The 25,404-nt window shown below is 44.9% G+C and overlaps 1 protein-coding gene and 1 long non-coding RNA gene across 5 annotated transcripts in view; one reads left to right on the forward strand and one right to left on the reverse strand.

The window, feature by feature from the left end:
- Positions 1–20,894, reverse strand: part of LOC125079129 (uncharacterized) — a 36,493-nt gene extending 15,599 nt beyond the window's left edge. For 2 of the 3 annotated variants that reach the window (XR_007121048.1, XR_007121047.1), the window contains exons 1-5: positions 20,811–20,894; positions 20,240–20,308; positions 13,159–13,204; positions 11,053–11,176; positions 2,953–3,193 (exon numbers count right to left, since the gene is read on the reverse strand). This is a non-coding gene — a long non-coding RNA (uncharacterized LOC125079129). The remainder of the gene's footprint in view (positions 1–2,952; positions 3,194–11,052; positions 11,177–13,158; positions 13,205–20,239; positions 20,309–20,810) is intronic. The other variant, XR_007121049.1, reaches the window with a different exon arrangement.
- The window catches only part of NTM (neurotrimin), a 967,921-nt gene that overhangs the window by 177,737 nt on the left and 764,780 nt on the right, over positions 1–25,404 (forward strand). The gene's annotated exons all lie outside the window — the stretch shown is intronic.

Genomic DNA, 25,404 nt, shown 5'->3' on the forward strand with positions numbered 1-25,404 from the left:
GAAGAGAAGAAGCCTGGGTAAAAACTAGAATTTTCTGCCACCCCTAGCTTCTGGTTCCTGGGACTCAAATTCAGGTGTTCTGACTCTTCATATAGTGCCATTTAAGACATGAAACAGCAAGTTTAAAAAATGACTTGCCTTCTAACATAAACGAGCGAAATTGTTGCACTACACGTTCTTCTAAGAAATCCTGCAGGTAAGAATCTCAGCAAATCCTGTGATTCAGCTGGTCTTTGCAAATTCTAGACAGAAATGACTTTGCTATTTGGTCACATTCTGTGCTTGGTCTTATCTGGCATAGGATGTCAGAGAGTTTTCTAGTTTTCTACATGGAAAAACCTAGTTTTTCCTCACTTAGAAATTACAAAGATAGTGGTAACGAAAATCTATCTCCATAGTTGCTAACACAGTTACAGAGATTTTGATTCAAAACTCCATTATATGGGGTCAGAACCAGAATATATGTCCCAACATGTTATATATTCATCAGTAATTATATACTATTAAGAATGGGATGCCTGGGTGGCTCAGTTGGTTAAGCAGCTGCCTTCGGCTCAGGTCATGATCCCAGCGTCCTGGGATCGAGTCCCGCATCAGGCTCCTTGCTTGGCGGGGAGCCTGCTTCTCCCTCTGCCTCTGCCTGCCATTCTGTCTGCCTGTGCTCGCTCTCTCTCCCTCTCTCTCTGACCAAAAAAAAAAAAAAAAAAAAAGATATACTATTAAGAAAGAAAAAAAAAAGATCAATGCCGTAGAGTCAGCCTGTGATATAATGTCTGAGGAAGGGAACCTTCTGTGGAATTTGTTTTCCATTAAGTTCTGGCCTGTATGTGGCCTGTATTCCAGGAGTTATCAGCTCCCTACATTCTTAGTTCATTTCCCTGGCTCGGCCCCTCCCCCTTTCCTCAAGTCTCATCTTTTGAATATGAAAAGCTATATTCAGTATTTAATGTATTCTTCTGAAAAACCTTTAAGGCCATCTTCAGAAACACAACCATTTCTTATTTAATAAACAATCGCTGTCTCATTAAATGTAAATTAGTTCTTTATCCTTAGCCGTATTTGTTGAATCTATTACTTACTGTGTTTACCAATTTTGTTTCCTTTGGCTGCAAAGCTTTCTGTAAACTACTCATAAATATAAAGTTGAAATGAAGGCACTTTCTCTCTGTTGAAGCACCTGCATTAGCAGCTTTGCACAACCTTCTCCTGCAAGGCTGATCTGTCTTCCCAGTACCCCTTGATGCTCCCATCACCTGGAAATAGTTCTGGGAGATCCTAGGGGCAGGAAGTCTGACCCGGGGCCTCTGCCCCGCAGGAATGGAACTGCTCCCTTCCTGGTCCAGTGTCGGAGAAGTCAGAGCAGTTGGTGCAAGGTGGAAAACGTGTGCTCTTTGAAAAGAATGAGGGCAACCAGTCTTTTGCGGAGGAGAAAATGAGTTCTTTGTAGTAGTGGTAACATTTGGCACTTTGATTCACTGAGTTCTAACATGTCCAAGTTTCCTGGCTTATAGGGCACAGTGTAAGGCCCATCTGTTCCAGCAGGCTTTCCCTGATTAGATAGGATGCTTGGCAAACAGAGTCTCAGATAATGGATATTTGAATATTTTTGTAATTTCCATGCTTGTGCCTAACAGCTTAGCAGTTGGCCCTATGTTTAAAGAAAATGGATAATAATCATGACTAATGTGGTAATTTCCATTCAAAAATTTCAAATGGTGCTTAATTAAATCTTCCAATAACATTTGGAAGCAAAGGTTCACCCTGCCCATGCTATCCATGAAGCAAAGAGAGTGATAGGGTAGTGGAAGAAATCTTCAGGAGCTCCCTGTGGGAGACCAAAGCAGGCACAAAAGCTGTGACCACTCACTTAATTGCAGCCCCAAGAGAATTTTCCATAACCCAGCCCTTTGCATGGCAGCGGGCTGCAACACCCCCTCATCATTAACAGTAGGCTTCTTGCTCATTTCCATGGTGTCTATGAGAATGGATGACGGACCACCTCAGATTGAACTGCCTGATGGTTTGCTGACATAGTTCTAGAAGGCTGTCCTCCTGACACTGTCCTGGTAAAAAGAAGACTCACTACTGTCTAGGTCATAGGGACGGCTGCTGGTCCACCAGCTGGGCTCATTCAGGGCTTGTCCTAGATTACATAGATGTCCTCGTCAAAATCTGCCCACAATGGAGGCCTCTTTTGATTTTTCAAACTTCCACTATAACAGCTTTCCTAAACTCTACTTGGTAACTTTGAATGTCTAGAACCCTGTTATGAATCAAATCTGAGAACCTTAATATTTGGAAAGGACTTTGAGGCTTTCCAGATGAAACTCCTCATTTAAGAGATGAGAACCTGAGCACCAAGCCCACTATCCACCCAAAGGCTAAAGACTAGGCATGTTCATTTCAGTCATTTTCATCCCAGCTTGGCCTGGAACCTGGGTCTCCTGGCTTCCAGTCCAGTGACCTTTTGCTTCAGCATTACAAATGGATTTTTTCCTCTGTTAAAATCTAAATCTATTTTTATTCCTTTCAGTTTCCGTTGGGAGACAGGCAGGAGGTGGAGTGATGGAACAATTTGTCGGTACCCTACTTATATTCATTCTTCCCATCACACAGGGACCATGGCTGCGTTGCTTCTCCCTCCCCGAATTCCTTTGGCCTTGCATTCTAACCTTGCCTCTTCACCTCCTTTTGTCTCATCTCCCCAACCTGCAAACTCAGGCAAACAGGATTTGCCCTTTACCCTCTAGGGATGTTTGAAGATTGATAACATGTCAGGAAAAAGACTGGATTTATTAGAATTTCACCATATCCTATTTAAACAGAAGAGCCCACAGAGAAAAGAAATTTGCAAATAACTTTTTCTTATATTATTTTTAAAATTCATTTCTCCCTCTTATTGCTACTGTTTATTATTGTTGTTGTTATTATTATTATTATTTGGGGGTTTACCATTTAAAGTCTTTTGTAAAGGTCTCGGCTGTTCCCAAGCAAGCCAGCCATGCACTGAAGCAGGACAGAGGGAAGGATGATACAGTGAGCCGGGCCTGGGGAACGACAGCCCTGTCATGCTGACTTATGATGGATGAGGGAAAAGTCTATTTCTCATCCGTAGTGGGGGAGGTGAAGTGTAAAGAAAGATGCACCAAGGGTCTCTGGGCGATTCATCTTGCAGCAGATAAACTCTCAGAAGCTGCAGAGTTTTGAGGGGAAGAGAGAAAGAATTGAAGAATCAAATTCATTATGTGAAGTATAATCTCACGAGGAAATATCAAAATATGTCAGCAGCACCCAGGATGGGAGGGTGGGGAGAGGGTGGGGATTCACGGATGGTGTTTGTCAGCTGCTAAACCAGGCGTGGAGGCAGAGAGGCACTGGGTTCCACCGTTCTCCCCTGCAAACAGCCTTCCTACCCAGTGCTGGAGGGTATCAGGCAGATCCGGGGGCACTTCAGGGTGGATGGCTGCGGGAGATCCAGGAGGCACCCTTGAATGCCTCTCCCCCTGTCTCAAATTCACCCCCACCCTCTTTCCGTATGTGTGTCTCACTTTTCAGCTCTTCAGAGGCTAAAGTTAGAGGTCAGGTATAAATAATCCCATGAAGAGTGTTCCATGGAACTCTCCCTTGTTGTCATGTTTTCCCCGAGCCACCCTCTCCCCGCTGTTCCTTTCCAAATTTTAGCAGAGCCCTACCTAGTCAATAGCCGCCTGAGTCTTGCCAATGAAAATTGATAGTTTGGGGAGCCTTTCTCTGCCACTTTAAACGTGCTTAGTAGACCAAAATTCTCTGTCCTTCATATGCATTAAGGCGCCAGCCAGCTCCCCTGCTCCCACCTCTACAGACCAGGCACCGCCTCCCTCAGCACCCCAGAGGGAAAAGCGGCAAAAAGCTTCCCCAACTCTGGGCACGGGGCAGCCTTTGCAATTTCCATCTCTGTCTCGCTTCTCATTCCCACAGTGACCTTGGGCAAATCACTTTCACCTCCCTGAGACTCAGTTTCCACATCTGGAAAGCTGAGATAATAGCAGATAGCCTCCTAGGGGGATCCTGCAAGGCTTAATTAATTAATGCTTGGCAAAGCTTCCGAGACCTTTGCTTGAAAGAATCCGTGTGAGTGCAAATTATTATTATTATATCACCGGAGCCTTAACTCCAATTTTGTGGTGGAGGCTAATAATTATTTCTTTTCTGAGGAAAAAAATATTAATTTTAATTCCAAGTCACTTACCAGGTAGTGGGTAAAAAATTGGCCGTTTGTCAAGGACAGTGTTGTCTAGATGGAAGACTGCAAGAAAATCTTCCTATGTTGCCATCTTTCCTGGGCATCCTCTCCTCTCCCCTGCCCCATCTCCTGAACCTGTTCTTTGTGCTCTCTCTCGGGGTCAAGGCGTTAGTCTGGGCGGGCTGGGGCAACACCTCTGCCCATTGTGCTTTTGGTCTCCCTGTGCCGTCGGGTCCTCCCCCCTGCACTGTTTCACTGACAGCCCTTTCCTGCAGCCAGCCCTCCAGCTCTGGACACTTTCTTTGGCTCAGCATAGAAACCAAATGCCAAGTATTTTTAAGAAACAAGACTTCATTCAATATCCCTGAATTGATTTCAGATAACTGGGCACCCTCTCTATTAAAAGCATCAAACGAATTTACTGTGTCAGATGAACCACCTCCCTCAAGACAATGGACCGTGTGTTCCACAGGGATAAAAATCATGTCCGGCAGGCATCGGTGGTCATTCCCCTCCCCCACTTCTTTCTCCTGTCCATGAGGCTTCATGGGCTGCCTGGCTCCCCCAGCTACGGTTCTCATCAGCCCCTCCAGGAAACCCCCAGGATTTCTCCTTTGCTGTTTCCCTCAAAACAGCCTGCAATACTTATGTTGCTGCATTACTGAGGGGCAGACATATTCCTACTCCCCTGGCTTTGTCCTGACCCTAGAACCTTAGGCTCCACGGAAAATCCCATTAGTCTGTTTTCCTCTAAGGACACTGCAACTGCATGTTAGCTTCGGAGCCACGAGCAGACATTCGTGCAAAGCTTTCCCTCGGTACTTTCTGCTCCTTGTGTCTGCGCATGCTTTTGGATTTCGAAGGTTGGTGTTCGTTCTGTTTTTCTGAGGAAACTGACTAACAAAAAAATAGCTTTTCACTTCTTCTTTCTTTCATTCTGTGCAGCTAGTCTGGATGTCACTGCCAACTCCCAACTTCTATACTCATTTTCCTTTCTGAGTCTTTCTTCCCACATTCCTCTTTCAAGAATATTCTTATCACATGCACGAGTACACATGCACGCGCGCACGCACACACACACACACACTCCTTCTGTCACCTAAATCTTTCACTTTCTTCAGGACAGCTGCTGTATACACGACCCAGGCCACAGCAACCTCACCTTTGCTGGGTTGTTAACACCTGTAACTTGTACACTTGTAGCGTGTGACGCTCTGGAATGTACGTACCTACTCTGAGGCTTCTGTGCTCTCAAGTGACACAGACAGGGCACGTGTGGTGAGAAGGACAATGAGTCTGAGTGACTGGGAATCTTCTGACTGCTGCACCCGGGTTGTTGTGATGATTTCCAGCAGAATGACCTCTCCGCGGTTTTCTCATCAAAGTCCACCTCCAACCTCAAAGAAACGCTACTTGTTTCCCAATGGCATCATGTTCCATCTTTTGTGCCTTTCTTCATGCTTGTCTTTCTGCCTGAAGTAGCATTAACTCCATTTTCTGTCTGGAAGAAGTCACCCCATATTCTTGGCCCAGGTCAAGCTTCTCCTCAGTGACGTTCCTGGGTCTGCTCCATGCCCTCCTCCCCCTCCTCAGATGGCTGGAGCCCGTTGCCTCCACCAGTGTGCCACCACAGTGCTCAGGGGTTGATGTCATCGCTAGCATTCTCTATGCTGTATGGAAAAGTTTTGTTTTCATGGCTCCTTCCCCTTCTAGTCCAAAAGTATATTGAGATCAGTGCCTGACCCTTAGTTGGTAGTCCATAAATATTTAATGAATGAACATGTGAGCCAGTAAGTACCTCTGTGTTCCACATTTTTTAGAACAAAAATTAATCATACATTTGATTTATTTTGCATATGTGCTAAAAAAAAATCTGAGAAATCTGTATAGGGCCCTGAATCACATGGGAACTCTGCATATCACTTCTGATAAACGTGATCTAATGCATCTTGCAGAAGTCATCTGGTGTTACTCTGTTCCAGCAAAACCATAGGCACATTTTACTGGCTGCTCTATCAGTCGATATTCTCCAGGAGGAATCTCGGTCCCTATGCCCAGAAATCTACATACTCAGGAAGTCTTACCTCTGTTCTACCTTCAGTCTTATCAGCCTCCAGCTAGAAAACACTGTGTGGTAGAGGGGGATGAGTAAGCTGTGTGTACACACCCAAACTGAAGTGGTTAGGAATGAAAATGCGGTGTCAATAGAAGATGATATTATTAGCAACCTGTTAAATGGGTTCCTGGTGTGTGCTTCTAACGTTTCTCCCTTCAAGAAAAGCGCTCCACACCGTGTCTCATTTTGTGCAGTCAATACGATCCTGATAAGACCTATCACAGCCCTTGTGGTGCTGGAAGAAATTAAACATTTAGGGGACTCCTCCCCGCCACACTGATTGAGCTCAAACGATGCCGCTAAATTAACAGATGAGTTTGTCTGTTCCTGCAAGCGAGCGAGTCTTCCCTGAAAAATGTATTACAAATTCCTTAACGGCAAGGAAATAAAAACAAATCAGAAACTCCTTTATTCTACCTTTGTGCTCCTTTCTCCAGGAGCCAGTCTTGGTGTGCCTGCTCGTGGTGGGTGCACGCGCGCACGCGTGAGTGTGCACATGTGCGTGTGTGCGTGTGTGTGTGTCTTAGATGCAAGTGGCATACGCCAGGAGAACCACGCTGCCGCTCAGCTCATCACGCACACAGTGTGAGTCTTGAGCTTTGCAAGGCTGACCTTCTTTCCTTGGCCATTCTGTTAATTGAGGCAACCGTGCCAACTCCTGAGATGCGTGGACAGTCCTGTCAGCGGGGGACAGCACCTTGCACCTCTCAGCCAGATGCAGGACAACTTTAAACCAATTAATAAAACTCTTAAAAAGATGATATTGTTGGGCAATGTGCTAAGGTTTCCTGCTCTTGCCCAGGTTGTATTTTTATTAAGCTGTAAGCTGTGTTTTAAAAAAAAAAAAAAAAAAAGATAGAGGGAGAAGAAGAAGCGAGAAAGAGACTTTTATAGCCTGCAGCCTCTTGTTTGCAGATTATTTTCCAAAGATGCTCAGTAGAATATCAATGGCCTGTGATTAGAAGTCCTACCAGGTACTACCTTGAATGGAGGAGGCTTTAGAAGTGAGAGCAGTCCCTCAGAGAAGCCACACATTTTAGATTTGGAAAAATGGCTCAGCTGAAGTTGTCTTCACAGTGGGGAGGGTAAGGCAGGGGGTTGGGGAGGATAGGGCCAAGCTGGCACGAGGAGTAGGTTTGAAAGAAAGGCATCATGCTCTGCTCTGGTCTGTCTCGGGAAGGAGCAGGCTGTGTCCTCCTTACCAGAGACGTGGTCTGGGGTGGGGTCAGGAAAGGGACAGGTTGGGGTAGGGGTAGAGGTCTTAGGAAAAACCTGGAGTCTGGTCCCAGGCATTTCAAAAAATCTGGCTCCAAAATCCTTAAGAAACTCTCATTGGAAGTGCTGATAAGACCTGACCTATAGTCCTTTCATTTCATGAGTAATAAAATTTACCTTAACCATTTTTTTAAAGTCCTATATGTTTTTAGAAATGATAATAATTCTAAAAGCAAATGTGGTCCTACATTAACTCGACTGGGTGACTGCTGAAGGGATGTGTGTTTCTGCTGTCAAACGACTTCACAAAGATGCTTCCTGGATCCGTCCCATTCATCCATCAAAATGAGAATGCTGAGAATGCCATGGGGGAGAGATGGAACATCACCGAGGTCCCAGGGATCCAAATTCTTACAAATATGTGTAGTGACAGAGCTGTTACCATAGCGCTTGGTCTGTGCTCAGTAACTACCATTGAACGAAGGCAGTGATAGGCAACAATAATGCCTATTCTAGACATTTCATATTTGTGGAATCAGGCAGTATGTGGTCCTGTGTCTGGCTCCTTGAACTTAGCACTACATTTTCAGGATTTGTCCGTTTTGTAGCACGAGTCAGTGCGTCATGTGTCTTTCTCAGGTGTCCCCTGGTTTCCTCCTGTCATTGACTGAAATTTCTTCTCACTTGTACCTAGGTATCAGGTTTTTCTCTTTTTCACTTTTCCAGCTCCACAAAAGCCAGGCCTTTTTTTTGTGGCTCAGGCTCTGGGTTCACACTGCCAGCCTCAGAGCTGTTCTCTTGAGAACGAGCCAAGCTTCTCATGGGCCCGTGGTCCCTGGGCAGCGCAGCCGCAAGCTGGAGCTCACCTTCCCGCTTGGGATTTTCCTCTCATTAATCCTTGCATTCTTCGCAGAAGTCATTTGGTCTGTCTATCTCACTCTTCCTTTCTCTCTGATCTTTTCTCCCAAGTCTCTAACCCAGGACTCCTTTCACTGCAAAATACAAGGGATCTCCCGAAACTTCTTGGATCTAAGCCTCTAAGGCTCTACTCTTCTGAATCAGCATTTTCCCCAAGTGCTCTAGGAAATTTTGAAGTGAGTGGCATGCTTTGACTCTCTCCTCGTCCACACCTTACCTAGGTTCCAGAAACCCTCTTTGTTCCTTGGCTCTATCCCTGGTCACCAACAGGCTTGCAGGGATAGGCCTGCTCCTTTTCCACCCAGCTCAACACTTCCCTCCCTTCCACTTTTGCTGTCCAAACCTCCAAGCTTCAGTTATTCATTCACTCCTCTCTCGAAGTTTTTCTTGTCCTTGAGGCATGTGAGGTATGAGGCCAACAGAGATGAGCCACCTGTGGGCCTGATCTCCAGGGGCTCACCCTGTTGATAGATCCAGGTGTGTAACTAGCTATGCCTTGATTTCCTGCATCTTTATATTGTGTGACATATATTGTGTGACTTTGAGCAGACGGCCACAGCAATGAGCAGGACAGACATAAGGAAATACCCAAACAGAAATGAGTAAGATATCCTCTGAGTATTAAGTGCAACAGACAAAACCAAGAAGGGTAAAGAGTGGAGAGGGACTGGGACGGGCCTCTTCCTGCACATGAGCAGATAAGAAGAGATGACATGGGAGCAGAGCCTGAAAGAGATAAGACCAAGTTCTGTGAAGACCTGTAGGAAAGCATATATGTGAGAGGGGCAGGCAAGTGCAAGGCCCACAGTGAGGTGTCAAGGACCCTGTGGGTGCTGGGGCACAGGCAGGAAGGTCCAAAACCATCTGACCTCATTTCTGATCTGGTGCCCCTGGTTTGCTTGAAGAAGAGTCTGTTTGCCTTTGATCCCAGTAGAATTCTTCTCTCCCATGCCGCTGAGCCCCCAGTCTCACAGACCTTGAATGAGCACGTCCCAGTGAAAACAATGTCAGCCTGAAGCAGGCCAGGGAAAAGCAACTGAAACAATTGATTGAGCAGACCCCGGTGCTGACTCAAGTGTATTCAGACCCTTCGGGGTAAAAAGTGTGTGCGGGTGGGCAGATGACTGAGGCCTATAATGCCTGAAGAGGAGCGTGAACTGGACTTCTTGAAATTCTGGAAAAAAAAAAAAAATCTAAAACCAGATGCTCTACATGAATCTTGAAAGAAATACATTTAAAACACATTTAAAGGAATGCCTTAGTAGGTCATGAATTTGTGGTGCCTTTGTTCCCCAGGATAAATTCTGGCTAAAATAATTATTTAAAAATGGTAACCATTCAGTCAATACGTGGGGTTGTTTATTATGTGCTGAGCACAGCAGACCCGAAACAAACAGGAGCAATGCCGTTAGTGCTCCCCCAGAACATACAGGGCAACAGTGGACATGGGTCCTGAGTAAGTCAGTAGGACCCCATAATAGCAGTACATGGGGTGGGCAGGAATTCCTGGTCCTGCTGGGTGGCCTTGGGCAAGTGACCTAGCTGCTCTGTGCCCCCAATTATTGATGTTTAAAATAGAGGTATCAGTAGTGCCTCATCAGGCTGTTCTAAGAAGTGTCCCCAATGATGCCCAGTACACAGTAGGCGCTCAGTAAGTATTGACTACTGGGGCAGCAATTACCCACAGTTTTGACAAGCGTAAGGAATCGATGGTGTAACGGGAGTCCTTCCCTGGTTTCGGAGAGCCTCCTGATGAAATGACATTGCAGTCCCTCTGAGCCTTGTACCTGATGATTTACATATGTTAATACGAATCCAGAAAAGTCCGGCAGAGTAGGGATTTTGCCTGTTGCAATCCACCCAGGAAAAAACTGACACTTCTCAGGAAGTTTGAGCATCTTGCCCAAGGTCATCCAGCCTGAAACGGAACCAAATCCCACACAAAGCCAGACACATTCTTAGCATTTACTTCGGCAAAGAAGCAATTGTGGGAGGGAAGCTCCATAATTGGTTTCTGAGAAGAACCGAGATATTTGACATAACAGCGCCCTCCCACACCATGTCTCTTCGTACCACGGTCAGTGGAGAAGGCTGGGCAGGAGAAACCATGCTGTGTCCCAGGGGGCCAATTCTGTTTGGTTTATGTTCTTGGTTAAAAAAATGCAAGGTAGAAAGACAATACATACATCAGAATGCACAGAGACCAACACAAAGAACCATACTCACGGCCCGGCTTGCAGGCGAGTGTGTGAATGTGTGTCCACTGACATGCAGACAGCCCAGGGCCATATGAAGAGTAGCCTACCTCTTAGGGAGGACAGCCTGACCCAATCAGAAGTGCCCTAACATATGGGACAGGCTGCTCCCAGGCTCACAGTAGGTACGGCCCAGAACGAATGATCCCTCCGACCCCCAGAGCAATAGGACAGGTTTGCCCCGAAAGAAAGCTCTCACCCATTGCTCTTCTCCAGAAGGATAAATACCAGAACCGAACTGCGTTCACTCCCCTTCCAACCCATCCTTCAAGTCTGGGCGTTCCCATTTCCCCCATCCCTACTTCTGTCCCTTTGTCTTCCTTTACATGGCTGTGTTTTTTGATCTTCGGTGTGACAAATTTCAGCTGCCACTAATGTTCATGTACAGCATGTTTCTCTTTCCCTTCGGAGGACTGTGTGCTCAATGAAAGACTTCTCGGAGACGGCTCCCTGAATAGAAATACACAGGAGACAAACAAAGCGAGCAGCTCAGACATCCTCACCGAGGCTCAGGGAGTTTAAAAAACCCCCGTCGCCCCAGAAATGAGGCTATTAAGGTGTGACATGATTCTCCCTTTCAGGCAAAGGCTTTTTAAACTGCTGTAGAGCCCAATCAAGAGAAGATGAAAACTTCAGTGTCTCAAGATATCCAACTCTCTTCTGCTGATGAAGGAGAACATGCCCAGATGCACATGGAATGAGAAACAGGCTCCTGGCACCCAGTCAGCAACCTGGCTGAGAGCTCAGGGTCCCGGGCAGCCCAGGCAGCCACCTCATGTCTGCCCACTTGCCATGCCCCCATGGACTCCACAACCAGCATGAGGGGGTGCAGAGGAAACCCGGGTCCTGCTAAAGATCTCAGTTAGAGCTGGTCAGGGGAACGCCACCCCACCTTTGCAGCCTCTTACTCCCAGAGCTCTCGGGGACCCTAAAAAGAACAGGGAGCAGCAACCGGCTTGGTGATTTGCTGGAAAAGGACTTCAGCACCGCTGGTAAATCCCAACCTTCTGGCTAGTGCCCAGATACTTTCTTAGCATTACTAGAAATAAAATTGGACCCGGAAGTGTCACCTTGGAAGCAGGAAAGCCAGGGTTTCAATCCTGTCTCTGCTAATTTCTCATTGCATCCCTGAGCTCCAGCGTGCTCATTTGCAAAATTCCTGCCTTTCAAGACCGTGGAAAGGAACAGACGAAATATTTTACACAAAGTGCCTCACGCTGGAAAGCCAATAGAAATTAGCTTTTGTGGTGTTTTCAGATGGCAAGAAAACGAAGGCAGGGACTCCCAGCCAGCAGGTTAGGGCTCAGTTCCATTGAAAGTAGTCACTTCAGTTTCCTCCAATCTTTTGGTTTGAAACAGAATTTCTGCCTTTCTCAAAGTCTTGCTTGGTAGATTAATACTCTTCCAGGATGGCCCAGGCCCCCTTCTTTCAAATCAGCTCCCTCTCCTAAGATTGTCAGGCAGAAGCCAGAAGGAAAATAGAGACTATTTTAGCCAACGGAAGTATCCTCTGTCTCATCAGAATTATCCTGTCCCTAAATCTCTCCTGACTACAGTAATACCCAAGAGCATTTTTTTTTTTTAAAGAAAATACTGGGGATATTTTTCTTAAAGAATCAGAATCTAAAGACAGGCTACTTAATCATCTCTGGGATATTGGTGGTAAGAATGAGCTTACCCCTTTCTCTAGACTTTTTCTAAAGTGTCAGAGTATTTTCTGTGTGGGAACATTCAAATCCCCAGAGGTGTCTTCTTTAAGCCACCAGACATGGTAGGGTCATAGGAAACCACAGCAGATTCATACCAGCTTCACGACAAAGGCTTGTGGGTTCTCTTCCCCCTTCTTCTTTTTTTATGAAATTTTGTGTCTTACCCCTCACGGCTCCAGCACATGAATGTTAGGGCCGAATTCAGATTTGGGGGTGCGGGCAGCTAGGTGGCAATACCTGGGTTAGGCAAATGTTGTATAAAGTGCTTGGGGAGACAGGTCTCGTTCTGCCTCTTGAAAACCAAGTGATGGTGAAATGCCGACTTTATTCTGGCTAGTTTATAGGTGTGCCACTGTGGTGGGGACTGCGATTTAGGAAAGTGTTTCACTGCATTGTCTGTTTCATGAAACATGAGTGAAAGCAGTCCCCAAGTGTCTACACGCTGTATTTTTTAAAGCCTCCTCATGTCCACTACTGCCTTTCTTTTAACATCCGTGGGAGAGACAATCATTCATAGTCTCCCCATGTTGCATAAACTGAGACCTGAGTAGTTGGTGATATGTTTTGTTCAAGGCTATACAGTGTGAATGAGGGAACTTCAGAATCCATGTCTGTGTATACCCCTTGGACCACTGGATAGATTCAAGCAATGCAACTGTGTGTGTGTGTGAGTGAGAGAGAGAGAGAGAGTAGGTGTATGTGTGCACACACGTGCGTACTTACATTCACGTACCAACTGCTAGGATCCCTTCCCATGATAGATAATGTCCTGGATGAGAGATGAAAAGAAGGCAAAAGGAGACCATCAAGGTAGAAGGGAGAGACTAGACTTCCTCTCCTTAATTTGCATTAAGAGTAGCTTCTTGGTCACCCAGCATTGGTCTTACAGCAGAGAAGAAAGGAAGAAGGCAAGTCTCCCTCCACTCCTTAGGGCCTTTGGGCTATTTGAATAGCAACAACCTGTACCAGTCACCAGCCCCTCTCCAAAGAGATCCCTGCTTTCCCAGTGGCTTCTGTTCTCTCAGACTCAGAAGAGAACTCAGGCAGCATCAACATCAATCTGTTCTTGGTGCAAGAACATGTTCTTCTGTAGGGTTTCCCAGAATGGTTTCCTAGACCACCAGTTCCTTGGGAAGGTCCTTTAAATAAAAGACGGGGAAGAGAGCTCTATACTTCACTAGATTATGAAACCTACCTTCCTCTGATAGATTCACAATGAACTTTGCATATAAAGGCTCGAGAAGGACTGAAGCAAGGAAAACATTGTTAAATTAGGGCAAGACTACCGGGCTTTTATACAGACATGGTTTAAACAACTTCAGGAAATGGAATCCCACTATTACATTAAAACTTATTTTTTTTCCTAGAGTGTTCTTAAGGTATATGTTTTTGGGTATATAGACATGTTTTCTTTTCTTTTCCAGTTGAGATGTTTCCGGAACTTGAGAACAATATATGGTATTATTTATATCATAGTACATATTATACAAAGATGCTTAGTACTGCTCTTTTCAACCAGATGCATAAAAAATTGGAATAATATAAAGTAGTACATTCTAACTTGGTAACATATTTAATGAAATAATCTTGTTTCATTAAAAAATCACTATAACTTTTGGAGTTCCAACAATTGAATCGGGACCTACTTTTCTGTAACTCCCAGCCTGTTCCTCCTACCTTCACCCTATTTCCCTAATTCATTATAATATAATGAATTATACAATAACAATAATAACGACGGTGATGATGATGATATAATGATCATGATGATGACGACTTAACTTTTCCCTATTCTGAAAGAGTCCAGAGTACAGGAAATTAGGGTTAGACCATCCCTTAGATCACATCTCTCTCTTAATAACTCACTTCCTTTCTCCAGTACCTCTACATTCTTGCTGTCTCCTGGTTCACTGGGTACTCTGTGGATTCCAACCAAATTATCTTAAGTGGCAAATGTACTCTAAAAGGAGGAGAAGTGTAATGCATCTTACATTACCAGGGTTAAAATTTCATTTCATTCCTGATCTGATGCTATTCAGGACTGTTATCTTGCCTTGTGTTCAATAGGCAATAGAAATAGATACGTCCACAGAAAGCCAGCCTTCGACATGATATCAAGAAGATGGGCTGGAAGCTGGGGAGCCATTGAGATTTGTGCTCCCCCCCTCTCTGTTCCTGCCAATTAGAGGGGGGGGGGAAACGAGCCCTTGGACCATAAATAACAGCTGCACCACTGAAATCCCCCTGCTTCAGAGCATGGTTCTGTTCACATTGGCTACATATTCTACAGGCTTGCATTCCTTTCAACTATTCTTCAGCACAGTTGGAAAAAGACGAGAGAAAACAGCAGGATGTGGATATTTAAGGGGTCATTTTTCAAAAGAACCAGGATTGGTCTGTAACTAGACGTGCTGACGGTAAAGCCTGCTTAGTACCTTCTCCCCTCCTATTACAGTGCCCGGTTCCATAGTTCTTGGGGCTGTGGCCCAGACCTGCCTCCACCCATCGTCTGAGCTTTTGCCCTATTCTTCACCCCTAAGATTATCAAAGCTTACCTGTCTTTCTGCCCCGATCTTTCGGTGTTCTCCTCTCAACTAGACACTTTGGACAGGCTCTACTTCACAGAAAATCTGTACTGACTGACAAAGACGGCTTTTATTTAAATGTAAGACAATGCCTCGCTCAGAAGAAAAAAAGATCATCTCTAACAGTGTATTCACATAGGAGAGCTCAGGGGAGCAGCCACAGCTTCCAAGACCCCTCAAAGAATGGCCAATGGGCACCTGCTTGTGTCAGGTTTGATAATAAGATGAGCCGTGATATAAATAATAGCAGGATTCTTCACAGCAGAGTCTCTGGAGTTAGGTTACGTGGATTTGAATCTTAGCTTTGCCAATTTCTTTCTGTGCCACCCTGGGGAAGTTCTTCATCTTCGTCTGCAAAATTGGGCATAATGATATCACCAACAGTACAGCCATTGTGAGATTAAAAGAGATGATCTTTGTAAACACTCAGCCCACTGGCTAGCTCATTGTCAACGTTCAAAAATATTAGATCTCAGTGCACAGATAATAATACCTCATGAGACCTAAAGGCAAATTTTGAGGACTTTTGGATCACTGGAACCTGAGTTGGAATCTTGATTCTTTTGATCACCGGCTGGGTGATTGTAAGCAACTCACTTAACTTCTTTTTAGTTAGCATCAGCTTCCTCATCGATAAACAGGAAAATGTGCATCTCTCTCATTAGGATTGTTGTAAAGGTTGAAGAAATTTATGTGTTCGAAAATACCTTGTAGCTAGGAGGCATTCAATAAATGTTTGGGGATGGGAGAAACATCCGCTGAGCAGATCGCTCGGGAAAAAATGACAAGGGTTCTTTTGGGCATTTAGATGTGTGCATTTCAATAATGGACTTGCTTAGTTGCTCTGTCCTAAGGCTATCTATCAACTCTGATAGCACTTCTGCGAGGCACAGAGCGAATGTGGATAATGGGGTCCTGATTTTATTAGCAAGGCGAGTGTCCTGAGCACCAGTCAATGTAGCATAATCAAGTTCAACTCTAGACAGACAGATTGCTTTCCTCCTTCCAAGCAATAGTTTTCCAATTGTAGTTTGCATCTCACTTTTTCAAGAAGGATCTAAAATAGAATGCTCTTATAATGTACACAAAATGGTGGAGCTGCTTTGGAGGAAGGGGCTGGTGCCTGCTCCCTTTCTCCTTCAGCCTCTGCAGCGGCTTCTGGAGCACACTGAAGAAAATCTAGGACTCTGCAAAAGACAGCTGAGAAACCAATGCCCTGAAGGTATGGGGTGTTCTTTAGACTCCTGTAATGCACAGTGTGGATTAATAGTGATTTCTTACGGTCTTAGATTTATTAATATTAGGGCATGTCAAACAAACCTCATTTCCTACTTTAACAGTCTCTTCCAGGGAAATGTAGTAGACAGAGTGAATTGGTATTTCAGGAATATATTTTACAGGCCTTTTGGAACAGCTTTGTTGGAATGATGAAGAAATTTATGCTGAATATTAGCAAAATTAGGTATATTAGTAAGTGGATGAACACTATAGCCAACAGGTGCTGAACAACTAATTGATCAATGTCAGGCAGTGGGCTGCCAGGATACACAGGACATTGGCTCTGTCCTCTATCATTAAACGTTTCCATCAGCAACTTGGATGGAGACATAAAGATGACACTTATCAAATTTGCAGATGACATGATTGGGAGGAAAAGCAAATTTATCAGGTGATCGGATCCAGAAAGATCTTGTCAGGCTGCAGGAATGGCACAAATCTAAGATGATGGAATTTAAACGGGGAAAATGCAGTATCGTATAATTAGGTTCAAAAAGCAAATTATTCAAATATAGGTTTATGTCATATCTCATGTTAGATTCAGGCATGGCCTAGCTAACTGCAGGAGGTAGGGGATCTTTAAGAGGGTCCTTTGGGTAGATCTGAGTAATGGAAAATGGGATTAGGGAAAAGGCCAATACATCAGGACAACATATTTTCATGTTCCATAGAGTATGTCTATAGGAAAGGGTGGTGGGTCAGAACTGGCAACAATTCCAGACTGAGAACAGTGGCAGAGAATCAGGTACATAAAATAACTTTCATTCTCTGAAAGTACTCATCATTCGGCCTCAGGGTATGGTCTTTAAGGGACCAAGCTCTCAGCTCAGACTAGAGGGCTTAATACTGTTCCTGCTATTTGCTACTTGTGTGCCAAAGGCTTCTTAACTTCTCTGTGCCCCAATTCCTGCATCTAGAAAGTGGAAGCATATTTCTAGCTCCCTATTTCCTAGGGTTCTGGTGCAGATGCAGTCTGATAATGCACATGGAGTATTGATGTTTTGACTGTCCTTTGCTAGGCGCACGGCTTGATGGAGGGAGGAGGGATGAGGGACATGATGTCTTTGGAGGGAAGTTTGGTAGCATCAGGCAGAACACCCTGGGCTGGAGATCTCAAGGCCTGGAAGCTCAGCGGCACAGTCACAGGAAGAAAGACAAGGCTGCCAGTAACCACATCTACATAACAAGGAGCACACTGGATTTGGGGACTAAAATGGAGTTTAAGCAATTAAAAGAAATGCAAAGTCCAAATCAAGGTAACATTTGACGGAGTGGACCAGGTATTGGGCTAATGTACTTTAAATCTCCTCTGCTTGAGATCAGGATTGATTATAGAGACAGAGGAGGGTGGAAAGTTTTGCCGACAGTTTCTGGTCTGAATCCTGCTCTGAGGAACAATGAAACATGGAGGCTGGGAATTAGGAAGAGGTTAATGGATTGGAGAAGAATTTCGTTTTAGTAGAGTGAAAAAGGAAGAGGAAAAGCATGTACTGGTTTTACTAATTGTCAGTTTCTTAACAAGTTACAAGAGTGGGATTCCTTCCCCCTTTCATATGACATAGAACAAAAACATTTAGGAGCGATGCGTTACTATGAGTCAACCAGACATATTCGGAGTACCATGCTAACAACTGCGCCACATTCAGAGGTCTGAAGTGGCCAGGATGGTAGAACAGCATGCGTGTGCGTTGCATGAACAAAGGACGTTAGAGCCTGCAGTGGTCCTTTGAGGGAACCAAAGCCATGTCCATACACAGGCATAAGACCTCTTCAAACATTTGCAAGGCTGTCTTGTGAAGGGCTGTCTTGGCTACTCCTGGCTCAATATGTTACTAAGGACCAGAGGACGGAAGCTCTAGGGTAAGACCTTTAACGCTTGAATCTAGAGTCAACAAAATGACAAAAGGGAAACCTTCACCTTGGAAAAGAGCATACTTCCCCAGGCTGGGCAAAGACAGAGAGGGCATGTCTGCACCGCTTGGAGAGTTGGACTAGATGCGGTCTTCACAGTCTCTTCCCCAACATAGTGTTCAATGTTTTTATGAAAAATACTATGAGTCAGTTGAGTAAATCCTAGGGTTTTGGCTGAAGTTCCAGTGCGTCAGTGCAATCTTTGGAATGGCTGTGCTGGACCACATCTTGGCCTGCTGTCATTTGCAGAAGCAGCCTTTATGAAGCGAGCTGTAGTTCTACACCGAGCCAGGAGGTGGAGCCGGTCTCTAACATACCTGGAGGGCCCTACTGGGAGGGGGTGCCATGAAGTTGAGCCCTGGAGCTCTCTGTGTGGGTTGGCAGCCATAAAGGAATGTAAGAGCTAATCGGCCGCCATCTGTCTTCATTTTGCTAACCCCCTCTATGGGATGCCACAAACAGCTCACTTCCTATATTTATAAACATCCCCAATCAGTCATTTCTCTGCCCGCTGTCACATATTTGTGGCATTAATGCTGGCTGCTTTATCACAGATTGGACTTCATTTCAGGCATAACTCTCATATACTGTGGTTCTGAGGTCTTTATGGCCACATTACGGTATATGGCTGAGTTGTGATTACACATCAGCACTGTAAGTCCACAGACAGTAACTTGGCCCTCACCCACCCACCTGCCACCCCTGCCCTCTGTGGGCAGCTGTAGATCACGCTCTAGGCACAGGAAAATCGGGATCTACGAGACAGAGAGAAAAAGAACAAAGGGCCAGGCACACTTCCACCAGGATTCAGGGTAGCCTAGGGTCTTCCATGAGACTGAGAGCTCATAAGACTGTGGCCTTTTGGCAGAGTGACCTGACAGATGGAAAAAGTTAATGGAAGGAAAAGAGAGGGGAGAGGGAGAAGTCCGTAACTGAACTGACCTTTCTCCGGAGCCCCTAGATCTCAGAGCTGACAATGGGGCCATAGATTTTCCTCATCTTATATCTGCATTCAGGAAAGTAAGTTAGCATTTCTTCTTACTCTCTGCATCATGCTAGCCACGTTTGTCAGATTACTTTTCTTATAGAAATTAAAGAATATGTATTTTTTGTTTTATTGCATTTGGTCCCTTGTGGGTCGTGTGAATAGACCCTTGGAACCACTGTCATAAGGGAAGCAGCAAAAATTCCCTCTTTTGTGTCATGGCAGCCATTAAGAGGATAGTAATAGAGTTGTACTTGGTCAGGAGAGAAACAGAAAATCCAGGGAGGCAATAAAATTTTAGAGAATAGTAGGGTTATTGCTAGAAGAGTGTATGATATTGGGAATGCCACATGTGTTTTCAAAGAAAATGCTTTTTCCTTCTGGAAAAATTCCAATTTTCAGTCTTTGGACCATGCTTTCCTCTTTCTATTCACAGAGCCACCCAAGGGGCTCTCTTCCTTTGGTGGGTGGAGCCTGCTCATTTTTCTTGTGTTTCTGAAACTCTCCACAGACCTCCAGAGGTCTGCCCTAACTGCCTGGCCAGGTTTCCATCCCCTCTAGCAGCCTTGACACCTCTTCACTATGCCATTCCCCAAATGCCAATACTGTTCTTTCCCTTGTCCCCCAAAGAGGCTGGTCACATGGTGGTAGGAGAGGAGAGTTATTTCAGAGACATCCGACATCACACTTCTAAAACCATCACTTACAGGCTCTCTCTGGGCCCTCGCTCTCCTGGTGGCCTTCCTCTTCTCCAGGGAGACAAATTAGCTGCCTTAAGCCATCCTAACTCACCAGAGATGTTGCTCTGCCCATAAAGAACACAGGCTTTGACATTATTGTGTAGAGCCTTTCCATCCTGATGATCTCAAAATCCAGTTCTAGACTGGGCTCCTGTTCTTTTCTTGGGAGGGGGAGGGGTTCCAGTTCTGAACTGAAAAATCAAAAAGCCTATTAAAGCATTTCCCACACCTCCCACTCCCACCGTCCATATCCCACCCCCCCATACACCCCCCCCCCCCCCCGCAAAAGAGCCAGTCTTACTCACCCCTAAAACGCAGAAAGTGCTACTGCCGGGAAGTTCTACCTTTGAGAGGGTTTCCTATGTTGGCGAAATCTGTTTTAAATGAACATCAAGAATAGCCTTGAGGAGGAAATATGGACTGAATCTATACCAACTGGCCCTAGCCAGCTTATGAGAAACGTGGAGAAAGCGTCCAGCTCCTCCGCCGTCAGCCATGAGCCCTAACTGTATGTAAATGAATCCCCTAGGCTTTTTTTAGAACCCTAGCAGTAGCTGCACTTCTATATTTAAGTAAGATACTGCTAAAGTTAACTTAGCAGTTAAGCCATGCTTTGCAGTTAGGCTGCCTGCATTTTAAATCTGAGCCCACCCCCCACTGACTTGTTTTGCTTTGTTTTTACTCTGGACAGACCTTCATTTTATCATCTGAAAAAGAGCGTAATGTTTCCCTCAGAGGTAGTGGGAGGAACGATCAAATAATGCCTTCAAAGCACTTAGGACAGTTCTTGGTACAGAGTTAATAATTTACACATTGATAATATTCAAGGTAAATGTGTTCCCCCCACCAGCCCCCACTTTTCTGTTGTGCAAATACCTCAAAAATAAAAAAGCTGTCCTTTCTCAGACTTCCTGAGCTTTCTGGTGACACCGCTGTCTCAGGCCTGAGCCTTACTGTCTCCAGTTCGCTGCCTGCTAATCCTTTGCTCTGTCGATCAAGGCCCGTGCTTCCTGCTAACCGGTTCTGAGGGATTCTAGTGGGAGGGACTTCCTTTCGGACAGTGGGGTCCAGAGGAAGTTCTGTTGTCACAGGGTGGGCACCCATCTCTCCTGCTCTGTTTGAGTATCCCGAAGGCATGACTAGCCTATTTCCATAGTGCTTGAGAATCTGTGAGCAAAGCTGCTCTCAGATTTCTCAGTTCCAAAAGAACGGATTATGTTCTGCGGTTTTCCAACTGGATTCAGACCCCTAAGTTGAATACCATCCCGTTGGCCCAGGAGAGTAGAGAAGACAGTCTCTCTGCACTTTGAATTAATTTAACTCATTTCAGAGAAATTTGAAGCCTCTTGATGGTACCCCTCCCACCCAACCTTCCCCCCCACCACACACACAATACATACTTCTGATCTAATTCTTTAGCCCTCATGGCAAATAGATATTAAAATATTAAATCTGTCTTCAAGATCGTCTTCATAAAATATTAAGGGAAAATGTCTATGTTAACAATGTTTTAACGTGAAATAATAAACAAACTGCTGTAATTGGACATTTTTCTTCTGAAGGTCATATGCTCCCACAAAAATCACCCTCTCAAATGTGCAATTCAGAAGAGTGATCGCACGTTACATTCAGACACTGTGCTTTTCTGTGTTCAAAGAGCATTCTTTAAACATTAATTAGTTACTCCACCAAATATCCTAGAAGGGTGGATTAATATCTGATTAATGCAGATATAGATGCAAAGAGAGCAAGGAGAGTCCTCCCTCTCTCATCATGCAACAATTCTGAGGCAAGAATTTTTAGCTATAGCTTCGTGAATGGGCAGAAATAAGTCACAAGTGAGGCTAAGAAATCAAGGGTTCTTGATCCTAAATTTCTCAGGCATCTCTTCTATTCTTTGATTTGCATGAACCTCATAGATGAGCCCCTGAGAAATGATTTCATTTCCCCCCTTAAATCAGATATTCACTTGTGCAGAGAGAGCCTGGCTAGAGATATCACAAGGAGGCTTTCCTCCCACTAATGAGATGGGGAAAGCTTGCTTTTGAGGGCCCGTTTCAGTCACAAGGGATTTTTTCCTAAATGCCCAGAAAAGTAGGAGGAGGAGGACTGCTCTAGCAGAACACAAAATACAGGGGTCCATGACATCTTGCTGGATTCTGCTGCACTCTGACTTGTGCAGGCAAGAGCTCAGAGATTAACTGGCTGCAAACTCTCTTCCCTGACACCCACCCTGAGTCACAAGTATACATCCCTAGGTCCCTGCTCCGTGCTTTTCTTAAGGACTTATGATGTGCCCATCGCATAAAACCACTTGCAACCATTTCCAATAATTGCAGCATGAAAAGTGAGCTGATCAGCATCTGACTTTTATGGCCGGCTACTAACCCAGCCAGCATTTTCTAATAATACTTTGCCTTTATATCCCAGGATCGCAGAGCAATTTACAAAGATTAATTAGAAACTCCTTAGAACTCTCATCCTTGATGGAGGCAGGGGTGGAAGCCCTGAGAGGGGACTTAAATTAGCCTCCCAAGAGAGAGGGGAGTGAGGATTCTAAGGAAGAGCTTGTCTGGTTCAAGCCCGGGCTGCATCTGAGAATAAAACCCCATGTCCCCATTAGTAGGCAATGGAGAAACAATGTGCCATCTGATATTTGGAAAGGATTCAATTAGGAGGAAGTAAGGAGGCTGTGTGTGTTTATTTTTTATTTCAAAAATGATGTAAATACCCAAATTTGTTACTACCCCCAGGGTCCTGGCAGAATGCCTAAGATATCTGTAATTTTGCAAAATTGCATTTTGTGCACCCCTTCCTGGGCCATTTCACATTTTCTTCATCCCTGCCCCAAAGCCCACTGCCCCTGGCTCCCAGAGAGGTCAAGGGGAACGCCGGTGTGAATATGACCCTTTGATGTACAGCAGTACTGTGGTGAAGGCTGCCATCTCGGGGTTCCCCCCCTCCAGTATGCCACTGGGCCCAGCGCCTGGAGGACCGGCTTAGTAAAGAATAGGGAATGATGGCGGAGAAAGGGCTCTATCAGGCCATTGAGGAAGCACAGCTGTTGAGGGGCCAAGGGGAGGGGCCGGGGGAAAGCTGCAGTGACGTTCTGTTTTGTTCTTGCAACCAAGGCACAAATTAAGGCAAAATTAGAGACTTTCTTTGGGCAATTGGACGGATGGGAGGAGGAGGAAGATGGGGAAGCAGAGCTTTTAAGGACAGCAATTTGAGAACATCTGAGACAAATCTGTGGTTCTTTTTTTCCCCTTTCTTTCTTTTTCTTTTTTTTTTCTTTTTCTTTCTTTTTTTTTTTTTTTTTTTTTTTTTTTTTTGGTGGATTAGTTAGTGACTTTCTTTTTGGATTCCGGAGAGGTTTCCCCCCCTTCCTTTCCCTTTTTGCACCATGCACATGTAAATGTGATTGAGAATTCTTTCGTCAGATCTGCTGTCTTGGCAGCCTTCCTGCCAGCTGGCCTGGCTGGGGGAACCCACGCTGGTGGCTGATTGCGACTGACAAGTTCTCCCAGGCTTTGTGGGAGGAAGTTTGGGAGACACTCCCAGGCCCTTGTTTGGGCTTTAGTGCCTGGAGGGAAGGAGGGTAGAGGGGAGGCCTGAACCACTCTCTGACCACGGAGGGTGCCAGGCCACCACCGCCATCTTGGTCTTTCTCCACAGGGATCACACAGTGACTGGTGGGGAACGTATCCCACTGTCATCAGTGCGACGTTTGGTGTAGAATCCCTGATGGTCGAAGTCCAAGTCCATCTTGAAAGACCATGTAGTCCACACCCCCTTCTTCCATCTCCAACTAAGGCATGTCATCAAAATGTATAAAAGTATAGTATAAAAGAAGTATAAAAACCCTGCTCCTCCAAAATGACTGTAATTTATGGCCAGTCCTATCTTTTGCTTCTCTGTCTCAATTCATTCTCATTTTCTCTCCTTTTCCCTACCCAGGCTGCAGGCCAGATTCATTTGTTGGTTTTGTGTTGTTTTTACTATCTTCCTTTCTTCTTCCTGGCCTGACAAATTCTTAACTGATTACCAGGACCTAGTTCAAGGCTTGTATCCTAGAAGTTCTCTTTGGTAACTAATAGTTTATAAACTATTGAGCACAGAGCCTAGACAGTAACTGCGGTCTAAAAGGTCAGTGAGGAGGCACCTGAGTGGCTCAGTGGGTTGAGGGTCTGCTTTCAGTGAAGATTATGATCTCAGGGTCCTGGGCTCCAGCCCTGCTCCGTGGGAAGTCTGCTCCTCCCCTTCCCACTGCCCCTCCTCACCATTCATTCTCTCTCCCTGAAATAAATAAATAAATAAATTCTTAAAAAAAAATAGAAGTTCAATGAGGGGCTTTTGGATGGCTAAGTCGGTTTAGCATCGTACTCTTGATTTCAGCTGAGGTCAGGATCTTGGGGTCATGAGATCTGGTTCTGCAATGGGGCTCAATGCTCATCGAGGATTCTGCCTGTCCCTCTCCTTCTGCTCCTCCCCTGACTTGTGTGCTCTACCTCACTCTAAAATAAATAAATAAATAAATAAATAAATAAATAAATAACTTTCAAAACAAAACAAAAACAGGCACCTCGGTGGCTCAGTTGGTTAAGCATCTGCCTTTGCTTCAGGTCATGATCCCAGGGTCCTAGGATCAAGTTCTGCATCAGTCTCCCTGCTCAGCTGCAAGCCTACTTCTTCCTCTGCCTCTGTGTGTACTCCGTCTCTCTCTCTCTCTCAAATAAATCTTTTTAAAAAATTTTTTTAAAAAGGTCAGGGAGATTTTATTATAGGTAATTATGTGTGTTAATTTTGTCTTTTTAAACAATATTTTAGTTCTTCCTTCTTTTTCTCTGGTTCTGCATGTGTGCAAAGTCTCTCCAGAGGTATCCTTTTGTGTAAGTGGTTGTGGCTGTCAGCCATTAAGATGTCCCCCAAGATCCCCACCTTCTGGTATTCAGGACCTTTGTGTATTCCTTTCCTCTTGAGCTTGAGCTATACTTACTGACTCAATTCTAACAAATAGAATATGGCAGAAGTGATAGGATGTCACTTCCAAGATTAAGTTATAAAAAGATTGAAAAGATTGAAGCTCTCTCATCTCAAGAAAGCTCTCTCAACTCTCTCTGGGATTGCTCACCAATCCAGCTGCCATGTTGTGGGGGAAAGCCAGCTGCCATGTTGTAAGGAGAAGCCAGCTGCCATATTGTGAGGCAGCCCCGCAGAAAGGCTTATTTGGCCAAGGACTAAAATCTGCCAACAATCATGTGAATGACCTTAAGTTGATTTACTCCTTTCCAATTACACCTTCAGTTGAGACCACAGCCCTGGCCAGCAACTTGACTGTAACCTTATGAAAGACCTTGAACCAGATTTCTGGCCCTAGAAATTGTGAGATAAAGAAATGCTTGCTATTTTCAGCTACTTAGTTTATTACATAGGAATACATAACTAGTATACTGGCTTCCCAGGCCACTGT

This window comes from Lutra lutra, chromosome 10 (assembly GCF_902655055.1).
Source record: "Lutra lutra chromosome 10, mLutLut1.2, whole genome shotgun sequence".
NCBI classification, from domain to species: domain Eukaryota; kingdom Metazoa; phylum Chordata; class Mammalia; order Carnivora; family Mustelidae; genus Lutra; species Lutra lutra.